We start from the raw sequence: 14129 nt of genomic DNA, 5'->3' as shown, positions 1-14129 counted from the left end.
TTTTCCATACTGTGTCCTCACCTGGCCTAGAGCTTGCAGTAAGATCACTTTATGCTTGATGTTCTCAAAGTACTGTTTCAAAATTATCTGTATATTTATACATCTCTAACAGGTTAAGTTAACTTCTCCATCCAATAAAATATCTATTACTGTGATTAAACAGTGCATTCTAACCACCTTAACATGTAAGGATTCAGTTCAATGCAAGCTTTATCAACCCTTCTCTATAACTGAGGAGGGGCTTCCCAGGTGGCTCAGATGGTAAAGAATCCTGCTACAATGCAGGAGACCCGGGTTCAACCCCTGGATTGGGAAGATCTGCTGGAGGAGGGCATGGCAGCTCACTCCAGTATTTCTGCCTGTAGAATCCCATGGACAGGGAAGAGTCGCAAAGAGTCAAATGCGACTGAGTGACTGGGCACAGCACATAACTGAGGTCATTACTGTAAGAGTATGCAGGCAGAGCATACTTAAAAAAGTAAGAAATTCAATTCAAAATAGCCTCCTAAATTCAGCATTGCGTGTAAATACATAGTTTTAGATAGATCCCTGGTGGCTCAGAGGGTGAAGATTTGACCTGCAATGCAGGAGACCTGGCTTCTCTCCCTGGATTGGGAAGATCCCCTGGAGAAGGGAACGGCTACTCACTCCAATATTCTTGCCTGGAGAATTCCATGAATGGAGGAACCTGGTGGGCTATAGTCCATGGGGTCATGAAGAGCCAGACACGACAGAGCAACTAACACTTGCACTCCCCCCCCAGGTATGTATGTGTAGATGCCTCTGAGAACGGCGAGTGTGAAGTGCAGGCCAATCACGAGCACCCTGGTGTCTAGGGCCACTCAGTGTGCTCACAGGCAGCTTTATTTATCTTTCTTTGATCTGGTCTGGGCCTCCAGTCTGGCACATATTCAGAAAAGATTAAAGAATTAAAGTAAATCTGATCATCTCAGTTCAGTATTATTTCTTATTACACAGATTATCCCCCCCCCCTCAAGTTTATATACCAGTTTAAATACTAATTTGACATAATGGGGAGGAAATGTTGGTTTCATTTCCCCCCAACATTCCCAGTTTGACCGTACATTGTCTATTTGTATTCTCATTTTCAGCAAAACTGCATAGTAATTGGCAGAATTTTTTCATAGGATAGAAGAGTATAAAGTGCTAATCACTCAGTCATGGTTGACTCTGCAACCCTGTGCACTGTAGCCCACTAGGCTCCTCTGCACCTGGAATTCTCCTGGCAAGAATACTGGAATGGATTGCCATTCCCTTCTCCAGGGTATCTTCCTGATCCAGGAATCGAACCCAGAATCTCTCACAATCTAGAAGGACCCTTTACCTTCTGAGCCACAAGTAGCATAAAATCCCTCTGCAAATTAGTAGCAGAGTATGAATTTGTCTTTCCCTAACAAGTGATGCAAATAGCATATCCACTAGATGGCAGAGTGACACAGTTTAAATCAAGGCACAAATAATGGGCTTTGATTGCTTTAGAGAAAGTAGCAGAAACTAATAGACACCAAGATGTTCATGGCTTAAATATAACTTTGAAAATATTTTATTCTGTGAAAGAAAAATGTGACCTGTAATGTCGACCGACGGAGGCTGCTGAGGCCACCAAGACATCAGCAGGGCTCCTGCATCGCCACGTCCCGCTCAGGCCGGTGAGCCTGAGGAACTCTGGAGGGAAACAGAGCCGCACCCTGAGGGAACGCAGGAAAGAAAAGAACAGGGTCCTGGCCCTCCGTAGTCAAGGTGCAGCTCAAAGGGGTGGTTTCATGGAGCCCAGACTGTTGCCTCTTCCCAGGCGCAGAAAAGCCCTAAATTCGTTAACGTGAGCTATCTGGTTTTCTTTAATTTCCGGTAATCTTCTGATGGTCTGACTACCTGGCTTTTGTTGCAAAATGCATATACATTCTGACTTCTCCTTTCCCTTTCCAGGCATTTTCTCTGAACTAACTGAGACGTTGTTTTACAGGTTTGTGCTGTGCGTCGTCTCTCAGTCGTGCTCGACTCTTTTGTGACCTCGTGGACTAGAGCCCACCAGGCTCCTCTGTCCATGGGATTCTCCAGGCAAGAATATTGGAGTGGGTAGCCATTTCCTCTTCCAGGGCATCTTCCTGACCTAGGGATCGAACCTGGGTCTCCTGCATTACAAGTGAATTCTTTACTATCTGAGCCACCAGGGAAACCCCTTATTTTATAGGTTTAAGTCCACAGAATAAGGAATTATAATTCTCAAGTTTTAGGTTATACTTTTTTTTTGGTCAGTTGGTAATTTCATCCCTCTTTCAGGAATAAGGAAACAAATGTTAAAAGGTGGTAATTTACTTCATCACATTCAAGCATCAACTCACCTTTGATTTTTAGCTTTGTTCTAATTTTAGATTTTGAATTAGAAGTGATGTGTTGGCTCTTGGTCACTTACATAATGACATAGTTTGGGTAATGAAGAATGTTAACACTTCATTTCAATTTTATAAGTAAATACACAAGAATTTGGTGAATAATATGTCCAGATATTAATATAAATATAAAATCCTTACAGAAAAAAATACTATTAATATATTACAAAAATAAGAATGCATACTGAAGATATAACTGTTATTAACATATATATATATTTCAATGCCAAAGCAAAAAAATTCATAAGCCAAAAACTGTAGGAGATGATACGATATATGATATATTGATATAATGATATATACATCATATGATATATATGATATAATGCTATCAATATATGATATCAATATATATATCATACCAATATATATATATGATATATATACCAATATATATATGATATGTATAGATATAATGATATCAATATATATATCATACCAATATATGATATTATAAATATATATATGATTGTGTTGCTGTAGGAGATGATATGATATATGATATATGATATCATGATATATACATCATATGATATATATGATATGATGATATCAATATATGATATCAATATATATATCATACCTATATATATATATATATATCATACCAATATATGATATTATATATATATATGTGATCGTGTTGCTGTTATAATCCCAAATAATACAATTACATATATAACACAGAAATCTACTAGTAAGGAATACAGTTTTTCCAAAGCAATTTAAAAAATTGACTATATTTTAACCCATAAGTAAAACACAACAATTTTTCAATAATAAAATTATCATTTATTGGTTACTAGCAAATATAAGAGTAAATAAGACTGTCCATTTAAAACTGTAAAATCATTCCTTAAAAATTACAAAGGAATAATATAGATTATCATATCGAAAACTACTATATGAGATATAATTTAGGTGATAATCAAAAGAAATTATATGGTATTGCATACTGATAACAACAAAATTGAAATAGATAAAACATTCTTCTGGAATGGTCTAGATAAAGGCCTTAAGATACTGTTAGGACCTAAAATTTAGTCTTTCCACCCATCCTTCCAAAAACTTTTCAGACCAGGGAAATCAAATGAATAACCCATACTTTTTGCATCACTGTGAGAAAGATAACCTCAGGAAGTGAAATTTGACTGTAAGTAAATAAATACTCATGAGGAGTGCAAAGGCCTCTGGGTCTCAAATTACCATAATTCTAAGTGTGTAGAGTGAAGAAATCTAAAGACACGGTTTAGAAAAGAGAAAAGGAAAGTGGAGATCTTATCAGTGGGACGAACAGGTAAAATCAATAATAAAGTTCTACTTACATAACCAGAAAGCAGGTCAAAAGTCTGATACGAAACAGCACTGGCTGCAAGAAAAAGGTTAGGCATTGTATAGGATTTGAGGTGAAAACTTCAGGGAAATTTCTTTCTAAGATAAAGGAGGAAAGAAAAAGGGTAATAATAGAGTTATAAATGTTAAGAGAAGCAAGATGAGTAAATTGTATTAAGGGTCTTCCAGAAACAAGATAAAAGAAACATACGCATAAACAATGATAATCAAAATCTCTCAATAACCATGCATTTTACATATAAAGAGATTTATATATAGATTTTAGGTATATACTGATGATGAAGCTGAAACTCTAGTACTCTGGCCACGTGGTATGAAAAGCCAACTCATTGGGAAAGACCGTGATGCTGGGAAAGACTGAAAGCAAAAGAAGAGAGTGGCTGAGGATGAGATGGCTAGATAGCATCGCTGACTCACCAGACATGAATTTGAGCAAATTCTGAGGGAGAGCGGAGAAGAGGGAAGCCTGGCATGCTGCAGCCCACGGGGTCTCAAAGAGTCGGAGTCAGACATGACTTAACAACTGAAAAACAAAATAATACATATATATGTATATATACATATATATGCATATATGTGTATACATATATTCATATGTATGTCTGTATGTGTATTCACATATACTTCATTTTGCTACACTACAGAAGAAAACAGCACTAAACAAGAATTCTTGTAAGCCACACAAAACCCAAGCTTACTCCACTAAGTTATATAAAAAACAAAACAAAACAAAAAACCCCTCTGTATCCATATAATCCTACTATAAAGGGAGGGGGAAAAAGCATAAAATGTGTCAGAATATTCCAAACAATGAATATGTCTCCATAATAACATCACATGCACTCAAAGACACACTCAGTAAGAACAGAAGAAAATGATAACACTCTGAACTGAATTAAATCTCCTTAAATAATTATATAGAAATATTAAAAGTAGGTCATAAACATAAAATAAAACATGAATAGAAAAAGAGATTATGCCAAATAAGAGTTGGTTGGACTCAAGAAATGGCAAACCACTTTAGTGCTCTTGCCTTGAGAACTCCAAGAACAGTATGAAAAGGCAAAAAGATATGGCACTGAAAGATGAACTCCCCAGTTGAGTAGGTGCCTGATATGTTACTGGAGATCAGTGGAGAAATAAATACAGAAAGAATGAAGAGACAGAGCCAAAGCAAAAACAACACCCAGTTGTGGATGTGACTGGTGATGGAATTAAAGTCCAATGCTGTAAAGAACAATATTGCATAGGAACCTGGAATATTAGGTCCATGAATCAAGGTAAATTGGAGATGGCAAGAGTGAACATCAACATTGTAGGAGTTAGTGAACTAAATGGATGGAATGGGCAAATTTATTTCAGTTGACCATTATATCTACTACTATGGGCAGTAATCCCTTAGAAGGAATGCAGTAGCCTCATAGTCAACAAAAGAGTACAGAATGCAGTATGTGGGTTCAATCTGAAACATGACAGAATGATCTCTGTTCATTTCCAAGGCAAACCATTCCATATCATGGTAATCCAAGCCTATGCCCCAACCAGTAATGATGAAGAAGGAGAGGTTGAACAGTTCTGTCAAGACCTACAAGATCTTTTAGAATGAATACCCCAAAAAGATGTCCTTTTCATTATAGGGACTGGAATGCAAATGTAGGAAGTCAAGAAACACCAGGAGTAACAAGCAAATTTGGTCTTGAAGTACGGAATGAAGCAGGGCAAAGGCTAATACAGTTTTGCCAAGAGAACGCACTGGTTATAGCAAACATCCTCTTCCAACAACACAAGAGAAGACTCTACACATGGACATCACCAGATGGTCAACACCAAAATCAGATTGATTATATTCTTTGCAGCCAAAGATGGAGAAGCTCTATACAGTCAGCAAAAACAAGACCAGGAGCTGACTGTGGCTCAGATCATGAACTCCTTATTGCCAAATTCAGACTTAAACTGAAGAAAGTGGGGAAAACCACTAGACCATTCAGATATGACCTAAATAAAATCCCTTATGACTCTACAGTGGAAGTGAGAAATATATTTAAAGGACTAGATCTGATAGACAGAGTACATGATGAGCTCTGGATGGAGGTTCATGACACTGTACAGGAGACAGGGATCAAGATCATCCCCATGGAAAAGAAATGCAAAAAGGCAAAATGGTTGTCTGAGGAGGCCTTACATATAGCTGTGAAAAGAAGAGAAGTGAAAAGCAAAGGAGAAAATGAAAGATATTCCCATTTGAATGCAGAGTTCCAAAGAATAGCCAGGAGATAAAAGAAAGCCTTCCTCAGCGATCAGTGAAAAGAAACAGAGGAAAGCATCAGAATGAGAAAGACTAGAAATCTCTTCAAGAAAACCAGAGATACCAAGGGAATATTTCATGCAAAGATGGGTTCAATAAAGGACAGAAATGGTACGGAACTAACAGAAGCAGAAGATATTAAGAAGAGGTGGCAAGAATACACAGAAGAACTGTACGTAAAAGATCTTCACGACCCAGATAATCACTATGGTGGGAGCACTCACCTAGAGCCAGACATCCTGGAATGTTAAGTCAAGAGGGCCTTAGAAAGCATCACTATGAACAAAGCTAGTGGAGGTGATGGAATTCCAGTTGAGCCATTTCAAATCCTAAAGGATGATGCTGTGAAAGTGCTGAATGCAGTATGCCAGCAATTTGGGAAAACTCAGCAGTGGCCACAGGACTGGAAAAGGTCAGTTTTCATTCCAACCCAAAGAAAGACAATCCCAAAGAATGCTCAAAATACCACACAATTGCACTCATCTCACACACTAGTAAAGTAATGCTCAAAATTCTCCAAGCCAGGCTTCGGCAAATGTGAACCATGAACTTCCAGATGTTCAAGCTGGTTTTAGAAAAGGTAGAGGAACCAGAGATCAAATTGCCAACATTCGCTGGATCATTGAAAAAACAAGAGTTCCAGAAAAACGTATACTTCTGCTTTATTGACTATGCCAAAGCCTTTGACTGTGTGGATCACAATAAACTGTGGAAAATTCTGAAGGAGATGGGCATACCAGACCATCTGACCTGCCTCTTGAGAAACCTATATGCAGGTCAGGAAGCAACAGTTAGAACTGGTTCCAAATAGGAAAAGGAGTACATCAAGGCTATATATTGTCACCCTGCTTTTTTAACTTATATGCAGAGTACTTCATGAGAAACGCTGGTTTGGAAGAAGCACAAGCTGGAATCAAGATTGCCGGGAGAAATATCAATTACTTCAGATATGCAGATGACACCACCCTTATGGCAGAAAGTGAAGAGGAACTAAAAAGCCTCTTGATGAAAGTGAAAGAGGAGAGTGAAAAAGTTGGCTTAAAGATCAACATTCAGAAAATTAAGATCATGGCATCTGGTCCCATCACTTCATGGGAAATAGATGGGGAAACAGTGGAAACAGAGTCAGACTTTATTTTTGGGGGCTCCAAAATCACTGCAGATGGTGACTGCAGCCATGAAAATAAAAGATGCTTACTCCTTGGAAAGAAAGTTATGACCAACCTAGATAGCATATTAAAAAGCAGAGACATTACTTTGCCAACGAAGGTCCATCTAGTCAAGGCTATGGTTTTTCCAGTGGTCATGTATGGATGTGAGAGTTGGACTGTGAAGAAAGCTGAGCGCCAAAGAATTGATGCTTCTGAACTCTTGTGTTGGAGAAGACTCTTGAGAGTCCCTTGGACTGCAAGGAGATCCAACCAGTCCATCCTGAAGGAGATAAATCCTGGGTGCTCATTGGAAGGACTGATGTTGAAGCTGAAACTCCAATACTTTGGCCACCTCATGCAAAGAGTTGACTTATTGCAAATGACACTGATGCTGGGAGGGATTGGGGGCAGGAGGAGAAGGGGACGACAGACGATGAGATGGCTGGATGGCATCACCGACTCGATGGACATGAGTTTGGGTAAACTCTGGGAGTTGATGATGGACAGGGAGCCCTGGCATGCTGTGATTCATGGGGTCACAAAGAGTCGGACACGAATGAGCGACTGAACCAAACTGAACTGATGAGAAATTAGAAATATCACAATAATTGCAAACTCTGATTGAAAGTTGCAGTTTTCTCTGCTGATTATTAAAAAAAAAAAAAGAAAATAAATCAATGATTATTCAACTTTAATACTTTAGGTTTCCAGTAGGGGATAAAAACAAAAGAGAGGGAGACCTTGGTTATGAGAAGAGGAAGAGTTAGGATAGAAAAGTGATTAAATATTTTTAAAAAGGGAACATACATTGCTTCAGGAAATATTGATGCTCCCATCATGAAAAACTGCACTCTCATTAAATTTAAACATTAAAAAAAACACACACACACACACATTTTGGGTAGGTAACAGACAGCCATGGCATCCAGTTCAACCAATCCTATTTTATTTTAAGTAAGAAAAGTGAAGGTTTCGGGACATAAAAACAGGAAAGCATCATTGACAGGATGTATGCATTAGTTTAAATCAGTACTACCTGATAATTTTATTATTGAATTCAGCCATTATCTCCAAACTTTTCTGGACCACCTGCCTCTTTGATTTGGGAGGGGATCATGGTAATAGAAGGTCTTTTTCCTTCCTTGACCCTTACATTTTACTTTTACTTTCTGAATTGTTAACTGTTTAATATATTTGGTGCCCAAATTTTTCCATTCTTCCTAAGTTAAATGACCATCTGCCTCTATCTCCTATGTTCCGTGTGTGTGTGTGTGTGTGTGTGTGTGTGTGTGTATAAAATTGAATAAGATAATTCAAGATTAAACATTATTCTTTTTCCATCATCTTATCATTCAAGTTTTTGCTTGTGCTATTTTATTTGACATACACTTTTATTTTTTTTTGCAAGGTAACTGGACTGGCCATGTGATTCATCCATTTCTAGTTACAAAGCATGACCTGTGATACACAGTGTTTTAATTAAGGCACTTAGGCTAGAACTAGAAAGGATGTTACTATGTAGCCTCTCTCAGCATTCGCCATACATTTCATATAAAATATCAAATTCTAATCATCACATAGATTGCATCTTAGAAAAGAGAAATCATGAGTCATGGAGAAGGTTAGCAATTGATATCTTAACTTTCTGTCCTGACTCCAAAACCAAGCACATTAAACTGCTTGCTGAGCCTAATATTAAAGCAAAAAGAAAAAAAAATCTAACTAAATAATAGTGAAAAGGAGGAAAGAAGCATCCTAATGTAGTCAGAACAGGAGAGAGGAGTGAGCAGGTACCAGGGAAAGAAGAGTCGGGGATGGGATATAGAAAGACATCGAGTGGGGAGGAGAGCAAACATCTTAGAGAAAGTCATTTTATCCGAGATTTCATCCCACAGTTCAGCTTCTTTCTTCCTGAACAACCACGCCATCACTTAACCCCATTAAAGAGAGATTGTTGTTGTTGACAATGTTATGACAATGTTGTTGACAATTGTTATGTTGACAATCATAACAAGGATTGTCAAGGATCTTGGAAACCCAGGTGTGTAGAAAGTGGAGCCCAATTTCATACTCTGTCCCAGAAGCATCAGCTCTGACCATAGACTTTGAACCAGGAGCTCCCCAAGACGGAAACTTCGATCAGTGTTTAGGGCTCAGATGATAAAGAATCTGCCTGCAATACAGGAGACCTGGTTCAATCTCTTGGTTGGGAACATCCCTTGGAAGAGTGCAACCCACTCCAGTATTGTTGCTGGAGAATCTCATGGACAGAGGAGCCTGGCAGGCTACAGTCCATGGGGTCACAAAGAGTCAGACATGACTGAGAGACTAAGCACAGCACAGAAGAAAATATTTCAGACTGATTGAGAAAATTACCTCTTTTCTTACAACTAAACAGATGACTTCCAACAGAGTGTATTTTTCATATCTTCAACTTTCATTTACTGAGAAGGTGAATTATGTGAAGCTTGGATAAAACACCCAAATTATACTTCATTGAGATTTATCATAGCCTTCTATCACAAGTGATGATGGAATGTAAAGTTTATGGAGAAAGGGAACTCTCTATGTAGCCATAATTCACACAGCTCCTTCCTGGAAACACTGGGTCAGACAGAACAGCAAAGTCTGTATTGGAGCAGAGAGAATGCTCTGAAAAATGGAGTGAATTTCTTAATTCGGTTCTTAGAAACTTAATTGGAGTAAACTATTCCTAAAGTCTGAGAAATAAATGTCTCTGTGGCCAGCTTCCTTCCCACTGTATCTCTCTCTCTCTCTCTCTTTTTTTTTTTTTGTGAAAAATCATGAGGCTAAGTGTTTTATTTTTACTATACTGGATATTTATAGAAATTCACACAAAAGTTTGCAAATGCTTAAGGTAGGCTTTAAGCCTCAGGAGCTCCAAGGAAACTATTTCTTCCAAACCAGGCCCAAGTGATATGCAATGAGCTACCTAGCTCAAACAGTCCAAGGGCAAAATCAAGCCTAGGGGACAATTGGTTAAACTTCAACTCATATGACTTGATATGAGGCAATTCTGTTCTCTTCTCCATAAACTTTCCTTAAGTCCATCTCTTCTAGAGGCCTGGAAGTCTTTGAAGGCAGTTAAAAGCCCATATATGAAATATATGTGGTTAACTACTCTTATTTGTGTTATATCAAAGTGTGAACTGGTTTCCCCGGTGGCTCAGAAGGTAAAGCATCTGACTGCAATGTGGGAGAGCAGGGTTGGGAAGATCCCCTGGAGAAGGAAATGGGAAGCCACTCCAGTACACTTGCCTGGAAAATCCCATGGACAGAGGAGCCTGGTAGGTTACAGTCCATGGGGTCACAAAAGAGTTGGACATTACAGAGCAACATCACTTTCACTTTCAAACTGTTTATAGTTATCATCAATATCAAAGGGCTAATGTCAACAATAATTATAGTTCTTTGTCAAATCTGAAACATTAATATATTAATGTTTTTCTTTCTATTGTTTATTTATTTATGTTTTAAATAGAGTTGATTTACAATGTTTTGTTATTTTCAGATGTACAGCGACACATTAGGTTGGGAAAAAGTTCACTGCCCAATACATATATACATATATATATATAAATACATATATATTTATGTAAAACCTAATCTCTAAGACAATTTTGTCTTCCCTCCAGAAATATTTTCCAAAATATCAAATGAGTATCAAGAAGTGAGAGTAATTTTTTTCATTCTTTTTTGATTTTTAGATTCTAAGTAAGCATAAAATTCAAGTCTACTTAATTTTCATTTGAGGCTATTGAATTGCCAGATCAGAGTTCATAAGTGATCTAAGAATGAAACCTAAATTATTTCCTGGAACTTATGCTATTTTTTATAATATTACATTACTTTCAGTTCCGTTCAGTTCAGTCACTCAGTCGTGTCCGACAGTTTGTGACCCGATGAACCACAGCACGGCAGGTCCCTCTGTCCATCACCAACTCCCAGAGTCCCCCCAAATCCATGTCCATCGAGTCAGTGATGCCATCCAACCATCTCATCCACTGTCGTCCACTTCTCCTCAAGCCCTCAATCCTTCCCAGCATCAGGGTCTTTTCTAATGAGTCAGCTCTTTGCATCAGGTGGTCAAAGTATTGTAGTTTCAACTTTAACATCAGTCTTTCCAGTGAACACCCAGGACTGATCTCCTTTAGGATGGGCTGGTTGGATCTCCTTGCAGACCAAGGGACTCTCAAGAGTCTTCTCCAACACCACACCTCAAAAACATCAATTCTTTGGAATTCAGCTTTATTTATAGTTCAACTCTCACATCCATACATCACCACTGGAAAAACCATAGCCTTGACTAGACGGACCTTTGTTGACAAAGTAATGTCACTGCTTTTTAATATGCTGTCTAGGTTGGTCATAACTTTCCTTCCAAGGAGTAAGTGTCTTTTAATTTCATGGCTGCAATCACCATCTTCAGTGATTTCAAAGCCCAGAAAAATAAAGTCAGCCACTGTTTCCCAATCTATTTGCCATGAAGTGATGGGACTGGTTGCCATGGTCTTAGTTTTCTGAATGTTGAGCTTTAAGCCAACTTTTTCACTCTCCTCTTTCACTTTCATCAAGAGGCCCTTTAGTTCTTCACTTTCTGCCATAAGGGTGGTGTCATCTGCATATCTGAGGTTATTAATATTTCTTCTGGCAATCTTGATTCCAGCTGTGCTTCTTCCAGCCCAGCATTTCTCATGATGTACTCTGCATATAAGTTGAATAATCAGAGTGGCAATATACAGTCTTGACGTGCTCCTTTTCCTATTTGGAATCAATGTATTGTTCCATGTCCAGTTCTAACTGTTGCTTCGTGACCTGCATACAGGTTTCTCAAGGGGCAGGTCAGGTGGTCTGGTATTCCCATCTCTTTCAGAATTTTCCACAGTTTATTGTGATCCCCACAGTCAACCCCTGTCAAACAATGCTCATCCATATAACATTTTGTGTGATTAGAAAATTTGAATTTTTTATTCAACTTTAAATGTTTTATTTTTCATTAGAAACCACCATTGTCCTATTCCACACTTTCCTCATGGCACTTTCCACTTCTTTGTTCCTGAAAGTTTAAATCAAAGGATTGAACAAGGGAGTTAGGATGGTGTAAAATATGGCTACCAGGTTGTCAAAGGAAAAAGAATATGGAGGTCATACATACATAAATATGCACGGGATAAAGAACAAAACCACAGCAGCAATGTGTGATCCGCAGGTGAAGAGGGCTTTCTGCTGCCCTTCAGAGCTATGGGCTCTCAGAAACAGCAGGATGACCCCATAGGAGATAAGCAACAAGGAGAAGATTAAGATGCTGAAAAACCCACTGTTGGTGACTACCAAAAGGCCAACGATGTGAGTGTCAGTGCATGCAAGCTCTAGCAGTGGGTAAAAGTCACACATGAAGTGATCGATGATGTTGGGACCACAGAAAGGCAGCTGGAAAATGAAGAGAATCTGTATCATGGAATGTAGGATGCCCCCTGTCCAGGCTACCACCATCAGAAGGGCACAGAGTCTGCAGTTAATGATAGAAGAATAGTGCAAGGGTTTGCAGATGGCCACATAGTGGTCATAGGCCATGGCACTGAGGACAGTCACCTCCACCCCAGCAAAGAAGTGTTCAGCAAAGAGCTGGGTCATGCAGCCTTTGAAGGAAAAGGTTTTCCTCCAAAGGAGAGAGTCCACAATCATCTTTGGGACGATGACGGAGGAGAAGCATGCATCCAGGAAGGACAGAAAAGTGAGGAAGAAGTACATGGGGGAGCCCTGGAGTGCTGGGCTGCTACTGATGGTCACCACAATTAGCAAGTTGCCCCCAACAGTTGCAATGTAAATGAACAAAAACACAACAGATATTACTTTCTGCATGGTTGGATTCTGTGAAAGCCCCAGGAGGAAAAACTCAGTTACAAAGCTTTGGTTTTGTGTAATTTCCAAGGAAAAGGTGAAACGTACCTCAGTGAGCATGTAGGATCTACAGTTAGAATAAAGACAACTGTGTCTAAGACCAGTTTTGGGAGTCATCATAGTCATCAACAAATTGGTGCATCCATGTGAAAAATTGACATGTTCTTGTGCTTGCTTTTTCATTGAGAACACAAAGCTAGAAATTTGTTGAAGGTGGTAGGGGGATACCAGGAAGAATTGAAGTTTAGATAAATTGTTAAATGTTTTAAGATAGAGCTTCAATGTAAAAGAGTAGGGATCCACCTGGGGTGGGGATAAGAAATAGTTGTTATCTCAAATGCCAACTCTGGTCATACCCTAATAGTAGTGGTTTCCTGGAGTGAATTGTGAGAATTCTGAAGCCACATCCATGTTCTGAGGAAAGGAAAAAAGCAGTTTATTGGTCATGCCTGCCATGTGCATGTGTGCATGCCATCTGTGATCAGGTGACTTCCTTATCTATAGTAGAAGGAGAAATAAGACAAAATTGAAGAAGTGCTTGGATCATGGCTATACTCCTAGTTATTTCTTTAAAATCTAAAAACATTGAGACTTTAAAATCAACTAATTCATTCTTAAAAAAAAAAAAAAAAGAAAGAAAGAAAGATCATTGGGAACACACCTTGCTGTAGACTAATACATAATAAATATCCATGTGTTAAGTTGGCTTTCTTATCACTCATTATTTAAAAACAAGAATAGAAGCTGACAAAAATAAGTAATACCTTCTAATATGTACTGTTATGATGACTAAGTTAAATAATGCAAGGAAGCAGTTGTTCAGAGTTAAGTGGCTAAGAAACAGTCCATGTTAGATCTTATTACCCAGTTTTACCGGGAGAAAGCCCATGCTTAAAGAGAAAAAGTTAAAGAAATAACAAATGCTGGCTCTGGAATTTTAACCCAGAACCTCTGACTCCAGCATGGAAGTGACTGACTCTACAGGAA

General features: G+C 38.5%; 1 pseudogene; it reads right to left on the bottom strand.

Moving 5' to 3' along the window:
- Window positions 1-12218: 12218 nt before the first annotated feature.
- Window positions 12219-13202, bottom strand: LOC122438377 (annotated as a pseudogene).
- Between the last annotated feature and the right edge of the window lie 927 nt (window positions 13203-14129).

The sequence above is a fragment of the Cervus canadensis genome, chromosome 1, assembly GCF_019320065.1.
Source record: "Cervus canadensis isolate Bull #8, Minnesota chromosome 1, ASM1932006v1, whole genome shotgun sequence".
In the NCBI taxonomy this organism is placed as follows: domain Eukaryota; kingdom Metazoa; phylum Chordata; class Mammalia; order Artiodactyla; family Cervidae; genus Cervus; species Cervus canadensis.
The sequence above is the reverse complement of the archived record's forward strand: the minus strand, read 5'-3'. Positions and strand labels throughout refer to the sequence as shown.